Consider the following 11290-nt stretch of genomic DNA (forward strand, 5'->3'; position numbering starts at 1 on the left):
TTAGCAAAGATGGAAGAATAGAAGGGCATCATGGTCTTTTAACAGGAAATGAATTTAAAATTCATTTTTAAAGATATTTTAAGCATGTGGGTTGAAGAGAGAGATAAAAGAAAAATATGGAAAATCTTCTTCTTCTCTTCCATGTGACTTTATTTCTAAGGCGAGATATGTTCGAGTTGGTTATTTCCTTTTATTTTTGGTTGGTTTTGAAGCCTTGAGTGATATAGAAGCTTAAGGAAAGCTTAAGGATGAATAAAACTAAGAGATTAGTGAATTATTAATGAATTAGTAAATTGGGTTATTAAGTGAATGGTCTGATTTTGGTTAGTAATTAGATTCTAAAGGCATATTTGACTTGTCAAAGGTCTAATTAAGGGATTTGAAGTATTAGAAATGATTGAGAACATGTTTGAAAAATTGGTATGATTTTTAGTTTCAAGAGTTCTATGAGAAAATTAGGGTGTTAAAGGGGTTTTAATGGATATAAGTTAGTGGTAACAAGTGTAAATGAGTTTAAAGGCATAAATGGAGTTTAAAGTAAAAGATTTAAGTGAAGTTGGGTAAATTTTCAAAGTGAAATAGATTAATTATGGGTAAGGGTATCGGTACTAGAAGAACAGTACCGATACTATAAGGTTAAAATGTAAAGAAAGAGTATGAATACCATGAACAATATCGATATTGATTGAAGTAGTATCGATATTGTTATGGAGGTATCGATACCAAGAGTAGGGTATCGATACTGTTATGGAGGTATCGATACCAAGAGTAGGGTATCGATACTGTAATTGAAATCTGATTTCCAGAATGTCAAGATGGTATCGGTACTGAAGTGGGTATCAGTACCATAGGAGAGAAGTGTCAGTACTGTGGGTAGAGTACCGATACTATTCAGTCAGAAATGTTAATTAGGTGTTTCATTTATCTTAAGTAAAGGTCAATTGGTTAGATTTTAATTGAGCTCTGACATTTATATTGATCATGTAAATGTGTAGATTCGATCGAAAATAAGTGTTGAGCGTAGAGACATATAAAGTTGGGGAGTTAAAGTGAAAAAGAGTTGCTTAAGGCTTAAGTGAGGCAAATGTGAGTGCATTCTTACTTACTTTGTATAAAAATTGGAGGACGGCTTGCGATGAGCCAAACTCATATGTTTATGAATCAAATGAATTGTATTATGTGATGGTTTTATCTGAACTGTATTTTAAAAGTACTGTTTCGATTTCATTGTTATGAATATATAGATTTTGTGTGAAATATTATAAGTATATGATTTATGTGAATATATTCTATAAGAACAACTGATAATTTGAATAATGCTATGTGAAACAATATAAGTATAGGTTCTATATGAATAAATAACAAATTCAGATAATACAAAGTGAAATAATATGAGTATATGTTAGTGGTGAATATGTCATACGTGAAAAGTGTTATACGTGAAAAATGATCTACATGAATATGATATATGTAAAATTGTTTTACGTGAAAATATCTATGCGAACATGTATTAAGTAACTGAAGTCTATGTGGATAAAAGACACTTGAATAATAAATGTGAAATAATTATATGGTTAAATCCCAAAGTATATTTTATGAGAATTAGAGGTATAGTTGGCATGCCAAGAGTCAAGGGTTCTACGCGGTCCTTTGGGAAAAATTCTACGCGGTCCTTCGGATCAAATCTACATGGCACTTCGGTGCAAATTATATGAGCAGTGGTGACTGTATTAGTGCACAACCTTAATGTACTCGCATACCTTAAGTTCTTAGTGATATACGTTAGGCTAATAAAAAACACTTGATATAATTTGAACAATAAGTAACAGTATAAAATGTTAATGAAACGTCTATTGGTTTTATACAAAATGTTTCTAGGAATTGTATAAGCATGTGTCAAGGGTATATAAATTAATCAATGAGTAATAGTGTATGTTATAAGTTATGAACCGCATATTGTTATAGCAATTCATGATTTTGTTATAAACATTTACATAACTATTTTATTATGTTATTATACTCAGTATTGCCTCACTAAGTCATAGACTTAGCGTGTGATTATTTTCAACGTAAGTGCATCAAGATTCGAGGGGTAAGTTGGATAAGCAAGGGCATGACAACACACCTATGAAGACTATCAGATCAGTAAAATGTGAATTGTATATGCTTTTGTTATTTGAAATGTTGTTAGCATGTACTAAAAATATTTTAAATTGTAGATGCTCTTATATTTTATTAAGTTTTCATTTTTCTTGGTCAAATAAAAGTAAAAAAGTAAAATTTTAGTCACATTTTAAAAGAATCAAAGTGTTTAAAAGTCAAAATGACACCTGATAATCGTGTTTGGGTCGGGTACGGGTCAAGGATGTTATACCAGCAACAGACACGTACTTGATAGATAGCTGTCATCTTGTGAAAATATATTTTTGTCATTTTCTGCACCAGAAATGCCAAGGCATTGCAGTCTACTTCAACAACATGTGGTGCCATATCATTCTTATCATCTCACCTTATGCTCATTATTACCTACACATCACTAACCAACCACACCTTTCCCATCATATAACATATTAACAAAGTAAAATAACACAACCACCACAAATGCAACTACATACAGCTAAAATGATCTATATGAACCCTTAGCAATTAACACACCCGGTACCCGACCCAAACATGACCCAAACCTTAAGCTATTGCTTGTCCTCAAGCAATGGATAGCAATTAACACAACCAAATGTCATGATAATTTTAAAAAAATAAGACAATAAGACAAAAATTGAATTTCAACCCTCAGAAAATTAGCTTCAACATGCTAGACATATCAAGAAATTAAGTATTTTTTCCCTAGCTTATGATTCTTTGTGGTTGTGTGTGTGTGATTGTATCTAATCTATATTTAACGAATCTAGGCAATTACTAATTAAGTATCCTAGTTTTCCTACATCATTTTATTCATTCATTAAGCACACATTTAGACTCCATTATTACTTAATACAAAAAAATTTTGTCGCTACGAGGAGAGTCATCTTATCACAACTACGTTTACACTTTTCATGGTTACCATTTATTGAAATATGGTTTCCAGGCATTGCCTAAATAGTATAAACACATAGAGTCATAACATGACTACTTTCATTCACTCGTATGTGTGTGGCTGCTATTTATTAAACAGAGTTCCAGGCAATGCCACAGAAAAAATGAGTGTCCCTCTAAAGCTATATTGAAGCATTTATTCATGATTAAACAAAATTCAAACATAAGGGAGCTCTTTAAACAATGATTTATCATTTAATTACAATACCAAATTTTAATGCCAAAACAAAACAGAGTTTTTTCATAAAACCTTCCTAAATTCCTTAAGTATAGAAAACATACAAATCGTGTAAGAATAATTCACAAAGTATCAAGTCCTAGAGTCAATTCTATCATTCTCAACAATCATTTTAATTTCTAGCCTAAAAAAATTCATCATCATCGGGTATAATCAAAACATTTCATCTGACTATCCTACCAATTACTGATGCCATGGCATAATGTTATGCTAATACTATCATGCATATTTTTTTCAAAGGACACTACCTATTCCAAATTTGAGAGAAGCATTGTCCTCAATGCTTAAGAGAACTAAGTAACTAATTAAACTAAATGCAATGTCATGCTATGCAAAAAAGAATGCAAAATGAGGTACATTGATATCTATGGTGGTGGCAGTGTTGCGGTGGAGGTATTGGCAATTCCCCACCTTGTGTGCTTTCTTATTGGGGCGAGACTGAGTTCTGGAGATATTGAGTAAGTTGTGGTAAAAGGGGTGTTAATGTTCTATGTGGAAGTCTTAATACGGGGTTGGTCCTACACGTGGAAGGATACGCTAGCGTTATATTTTGGATGGGCTTCATGGTACGGCTCGTCAAGAACAATATGATATGGGGGTTGGATCTTGGGGTTTTGCTCAGGCTCAGCATCAGTAGGATCAGTATCATTTGGCTCAGGGGTGTCTTCATAACGAGGGATGTTAGGAATTGCTTTAGTATAATCAAATGTTGGTAGAATTTCATCCGGGAAACCCAGGAAGTTTCATTCCATGTGAGAGATCATCTACTGAAATATTGACACCAGAACAACATCCCTTTACTTCATGTAGCCAAATAAATTCTTTAAATCACCCGTAAGAGCGGCCAAGTAAGTCCTTGTGTGTTGGATAGATTCTTCGATGGCAAGCATTCTTGCCTCGGCATTACGAAGTTCATCTTCCTTGGACTCCTCGTTGGTGGTTGCCTTGTATTTGGGTTTAACCAATCCTAAAAGAATGGGCAGCCATGCTCTCGTGATGCCCGACACTTCAGATAAAATCTTATCAAAACTACTTTGAATCACCTTCTTTTTTCGGCACAATACCATGATGAGATTTGGGAACACTAATGCATTAGATTTCTTTCCTAGACACTCATGAACTTGCTCAATAATTATACGACCAACATCAATTGAACCAGTAACCATAATAGAATGTAATAACATTAGTCGAGTAAGGCTTATCGTCGTGTTATAGGTAGTCAGCATTAACTTATGTTTCATGAAGTGGTTCCATAATTTCACACGGGGTTAGAGACACTTTTCGTTGACGTAAAAATGACTAGCTATATGGTTATTCCATTCAGAGTTTGACAAACACAAATCCTTGAGTACACCATCATATGCTGCATTGTCAGTTCCGTTTCAAAATCAACGTGTCGATCGACAATATTCTGCAAGTGAAAATAATGGTTAATAGTCAATGGTGTAAAACGAATATATTAACCCTTAACAAAAAAACATGTTGGTTTGGTTTTGAGATATTCACCTAAAACTCATTAACCAACGAGGCATTGATAGTGTTGGGATGTCTCGTGAACTTTTCTCATTTATGTGGCGTAACGATTTCCATGACTTCCGGCCTAAAACCTCTATCTTGCTCATCGATGAAGAAAAATCCCAACTTGAAAAAGAGCTTTCAGTTATTGAAGTTTTGAAAGCGTTCTTTTGCTGTCTTGCTTACGAACTATTGAGGGAGAGTTGCTTCGGATCTTGAAGGTCGCATGCACACCATTTTTTTACTATTTTGGAAGAAAAAAGAAAAAAAGCTGAGAGATTTCCTTGCATGCAACAATGGCGTCGACTAGAGGGAAAGAAATAAGATGAAGGTGAAAAGTTAAAATAAAGAATGAAAGAGAAAGAGTAAATAGGTAGTTGAAAAGAAGTGATGGATGTGGTGAATTGGGTAGGTGAAAAAGTAAAAAGTAAGCATTAAATGAGGAGAAAATGGACAAATCAAAGAAGGAAACAAAAATAAGATTATAAAATAAAGTAATAAAGTGAAAGAAGAATATTTTCCTCCTAAAATTTATCTTTTCTTCCATTGGTAATCGTTTCACCCTTTGTGCATGAGCTTTGGTGGGTCCCTATAGTACAAAACAATTTGTAAATATTCATAAATAATAAAAGTAAGAAAAAATAAAAATTATAAAATAAATTCTTTATTTATGCACAAACAGCAAAATCCAATGTTGTGGCATCGAAATTTGGTTCACGGGGTAGGTACACTCAATCATCGTGCAGGTAAAGCACTAATTTATCACGCAAAGGCAGAAATCCATTATAAACTTTCAATCATCGACCATTAACTTTAAAGATCATCCCATCATCTATATTTTTTATATCAATTACTCCATGGGGATAGACATGATGCACCACAAATGGTCCTGACCATCTAGATTTGAGTTTTCCAGCATGAAAATGTCGTGGAATCATCATTTGGTCATGCCACCTTTTAGTCTTCTCTTTGTATAGCTTGACATTCTCATATGCTTACACCCTAAACTCTTCAATCTCATTAAGCTCAAGATATCTTTGTTCCCTAGCTAATTGAGCATCAAAATTGAACCTTTTAATGGCCCAATATGCCTTGTGTTCCAACTCAACAAGGAGGTGGAAGGATTTCCCATACACCAAATTGAAGGGTGACATGCCCAGATGAGTCTTAAAAGTTGTTCTATATGCCCATAGTGCCTCATCTAACTTTGGTGACCAATCCTTCTGCCTTGGATTCACCATTTTTTCTAAGATCTATTTTATCTTGCGGTTGTATATTTTAGCTTCGCCATTTGTCAGTGGATGGTATGTTATGGCAATCTTATGATGGACTATATATCTCCTCAATGCCTTGGCAATCAACTTGCTGTCAAAGTGGGTTCCTTCATCGCAAATGATGGCTCGAGGCACTACAAACCGACAAAATATATTATTGTACGAAAACTTAAGTACGATTTTGGAATCATTCTTTGATGTTGCAATCTCCTCCACCCACTTGGATACATATTCCACAACAAGAAAAATGTACAAATCAGCACAAGAAGATGTGAATGGTCTCATGACGTCAATGCCCCAAACATCAAATAACTCAATCTCCAGAATGCCTTGCAATGGCATTTCATGTCACCTGGATATTTTCCTAGTACGTTGGCATCGATCACATGACTTGAAAAATGCTTGAGAATCTTTCAACAATGTTAGCCAATAAAAGCATGACTGTAGAACCTTGGCAACGGTCCTCGTTCCTCTAAAATGGCTTCCGCGTGTGACTGTAACACCCCCAACCCGTACCCGACCCGAATACGAGTCTGAGGTGTCACATTGAATTTTCAAACTTTGACTCTTGAAAAATTCAAGGAAAATTTAAAACTTTCATTAAAATAAAGATAATCTATTTACATAAATTGACCAAAATAACCAAAATCGATTAGAGCATTCATAACTGACACTTTTCTTACATGCCAACACACTATACACAATAAAATACATACTTTATCAGTTACTTCTGATATGGTCTTCTAGTAATGATGTTGTTCTTACCACCCCTATTTATGCTCTTCTCGATTCTTGGTACCTACGTGTAAATCACTTACACGCTAAGTCACAGACTTAGTGAGGCATAGTATAAATATATATATATATATAACAATGCATTCATGAACATGCATTCTTACCATCTGATCATGACATTTTAATTTACATGCATCGATTACACTATAACATATATGATAGTGGCATGCACATATAAAACATATATTCTTATGTTAATTATACTTTAATTTATCTTTGGATTGCCCATGTACATTAATGAGAACAGAAGGTACGCGAGTACACTGAGGTTGTGCACAATGTTATTACCACAACTCGAATAAAATCCCACTAGGGGCACTGAATATTTGTCCCGAAAGACCACTATGTCCCGAAGGACCACTGATATGTCTCGAAGGACCACTATGTCCCGAAGGACCACTGATATCCCTCGACTCTTGGCATGCCAATTATACCTACATGATTCTCTGACAATGGCATTCATTCATATAATATCATGTTAAATCATGAATGAATTATACATGGAATCACTATAACATTAATACACATATATATGTATGCATATGCATGAATATAGAATCATAAATTCAATTATAAGAGATAGACTTATCACAAGTCTTATCTCAATACAATTATATCTAGGATAGACACTCACCTTAGCCTTGCTTGCTTTGACTCGATCCTACTCCTTTGATGGTTCCGGAACAAGATTATATTCTATATCTATATAGTAATACATTGATACATATCAATATACTAATTGATATATTTTAAACTATCACTCCTTAGGCTAAAAAGAAAGTTATTTTCATCTTTTAATGAAGGTATGCATCGATGCACTCTACAGTGTATCGCTGCATTCTTTAACGTGTGCATCGGTGCACTAGCTATGCATCGGTACACAAATCTCATTCGATGTTAGTATTTTAAGGGGGTGCATCGATGCACTCCTTATGCATTGATGCACTAATGGCATTCGATGTTCATTTATTTGAGAGTGCATCGGTACACATTGAATGTGTATCGATGCACACAGCCCAGAATTGTTACTTTGAGCACGAAAATCCCTTCATAATCCTCTTAACACTTCCTATTTCACCTCCTTTTATGTCTCTAACTTGCATACACCTACTTAAACTAATTATTATCCACTCAATACCTCTTAAACTTAAAAATTCATTCCTCCACATAGAATTCAAGAATCTCACTCAAATTCCAACATGTTCTAAATCTAATTCTATCACTTCGTATATATTAATTAAATCGATGACAAGTCATATTCATCCTTCAATTCTCATTATGAACTCTATTTCAAAATTTCATTCAAGAACTCATAATCTTTAATTCTTCCTACCCCTTTCATCTTGTTGTTTTGAAGCAAATCAAACTTTCCTTAAGCTTAATTAGCATCTAAGGATCAAAACCAAACTTAAATCTCAGTTAATAACCAACTAATAAAAATTCTTACCCTTACCTTGGCTCATATGTACAGAGAAGAAAGGAGGAGAAGAGAAGTCTGGAAGCTTGAATATTTTCTTCATCTCCTACACGTGGCCTCCTTATATATCTAACCAAATTTAATTATTTTCCTTTCAATGACCATTCTATCCTCCAATTCCATCTTCCTTGCAATTTAATCATATACCAAAATGCAATACTATTCAATTATTATACTTTAATCACCAAATTTTGTAACTTTCCAATTTAGTCACTAACCCGGTATAGAGGATGTTACAAATCTGCCCCCTAAGAAAATTTGTCCTCAAATTTTCATTGCACGAAGAGATAGGGATACTGATTCCTCATATCCTCTTCACGCTCCCATGTTGCTTCCTCTACCTTGTGATTTCTCCACAATACTTTGACCAATGGAATAGTCTTGTTCCTTAGTTGTTTAATCTCATGAGCTAAGATTCGAACCGGTTCTTCTTCATACGTCAAATCCGGTTGAATCTTGATCTCTTCTGGAGTCACAATATGAGAAGGATCATATCGATACTTCTGAAGCATTGAGACATGGAAGACATCATGAATCTTTTCCATCTCAGGTGGCAAAGCCAGTTGATATGCCACTGGTCCAACTCTCTTAACGATCTCATACGGTCCGATGAATCTAGGACTAAGTTTTCCCTTACGTCCAAACCTTAAAACTTTCTTCCATGGGGACGCTTTTAAAAACACTTTATCTCCCACTTGAAACTCAATTTCTTTTCTTTTTAAGTCTGCATAAGATTTTTGTCTGTCTGTTGCAGCTTTGAGGTTATTCTCTATTGCTTGAACTTTTTCTTCCACTTCCTGGATCAACTCAGGACCAAGAACTTCTTTATCTTTAAGCTCGAACCAATTTAGAGGCGTACGATATCTTCTTCCGTAAAGAGCTTCATAAGGTGCCATTTTAATACTTGATTAATAACTATTGTTATATGCAAACTCTGCAAGTGGCAAGTATCTTTCGCATGATCCTTTGAACTCGATAACACAAGCTCTCAACATATCCTCCAAAATTTGGATTGTTCGCTTGGATTGCCCATCAGTTTGAGGATGAAACATTGTACTAAAGTTCAACCGAGTTCCCAAAGCTCGATGTAATGATTTCCAAAACCGTGAGGTAAATCTAGGATCTCGATCTGAAACAATAGAGACAGGTACCCCATGTAGACGTATAATCTCCCTGATATACAGCTCGGCGTACTTATCCATGGAAAAGATAACTCGTACCGGAATAAAATGAGCTGACTTAGTCAATCTGTCAACAATCACCCAGATCGAATATCTTTTATTCGGAGTCAAAGGCAACCCCGTTAACAAATCCATTGTTACATTCTCCTATTTCCACTGAGGAATAGACATTGGTTGCAATAATCTTGATGGAACCTGATGCTCAGCTTTGACTTGCTGACACGTCACACACTTGGATACAAATTATGTAATATCTCTCTTCATCCCAGGCCACCAATATCGATTTTTGAGATCCATATACATTTTATTTCCTCCCAAATACATAGTTAATGGACTACAATGAGCTTACGTTAACAAGTCTTCCTTCAACTCATCATCATCTGGAATCACTAGCCTCCCTTGATAATATAGGTTCCCGTCAGCTTTCATTTCATAATCCGTAACCTCTTCATTCTTTATCTGTTGTAGTTTCTTTGAACATTTTTCATCTCTAGCTTGCAATTCTTTAATTCGATCTAGCCATGATGGCTTTAGTGTTAATTCCGCACATATGGCACCATCTTCTCTTAACGATAGTCTGATATCTATAGCTCGTAAGGCTGCACACGTCTTTCGACTTAAGGCATCTACTACCACATTTACTTTTCCCGGATGAAAATCGATCACTACATCATAATCCTTTAAGAATTCTACCCATCTCCTCTATCTTAAATTCAACTCTCTCTGAGTCATCAAATATTTCAAACTCTTATGATCCGTATACAAGTAACATCGTTCACCATACAAGTAGTGACGCCAGATCTTAAGAGCGAACACTACTGCAGCCATCTCCAGATCTTGCGTTGGATAATTCTTTTCTTGCGGTTTTAATTACCTCGATGCATACGCTACCACTTTACCCTCTTGCATTAACACACATCCCAAGCCATTATGAGACGCATCACTATACACTACGAAGTCCTTGCCAGACTCGGGTTGAACCAACACTGGAGCTTCTGTCAAAATCTTCTTTAGTCTTTCAAAACTCTCTCGGCACTCCGGATTCCACACAAATTTTATATCCTTCCTCAATAATTTAGTTATGGGTAATGCTATTATCGAAAAGTTTTTAACAAACCTTCGGTAATAACCAACTAACCCCAGAAAACTCTGGACTTCTAACACATTCTTTGGAACTTCCCATTCTAAAATATCTTTAATCTTTTGGGGATCCATTCGAATTCCTTATGCAGAAGTAACATGTCCGAGGAATGTCACTTTCTTCAACCAAAATTCATATTTAGAGAGTTTAGCATAAAGCTTCTTTTCTCTCAAAGTCTATAAAACAATCTTCAAATGTGAACTATGATCTTCTTCCGACTTTGAATACACTAAAATATGATCGATAAACGCCACTATGAATCGATCTAAATAGGGTTGGAATATTCTATTCATGAGATCCATGAAAGTAGTCGGTGCATTCGTAACTCCAAATGGCATAACAATAAACTCATAATGTCCATATCTTGTTCTAAATGTCGTCTTTGGAATATCTTTATCTTGAATCTTCAATTGATGGTAACCAGAACGTAAATCAATCTTCGAAAACACGGAAGCTCCATTCAACTGATCAAATAAATCGTCAATTCGGGGGAGAGGATACTTGTTCTTGATGGTCACTTTATTGAGTTGTCTATAATCAATGCAAAGACGCATGGATCCATCTTTCTTTTTGATG

Source organism: Hibiscus syriacus, unplaced genomic scaffold (assembly GCF_006381635.1).
Source record: "Hibiscus syriacus cultivar Baekdansim isolate YM2019G1 unplaced genomic scaffold, ASM638163v2 tig00116937_pilon, whole genome shotgun sequence".
NCBI classification, from domain to species: Eukaryota; Viridiplantae; Streptophyta; class Magnoliopsida; order Malvales; family Malvaceae; genus Hibiscus; species Hibiscus syriacus.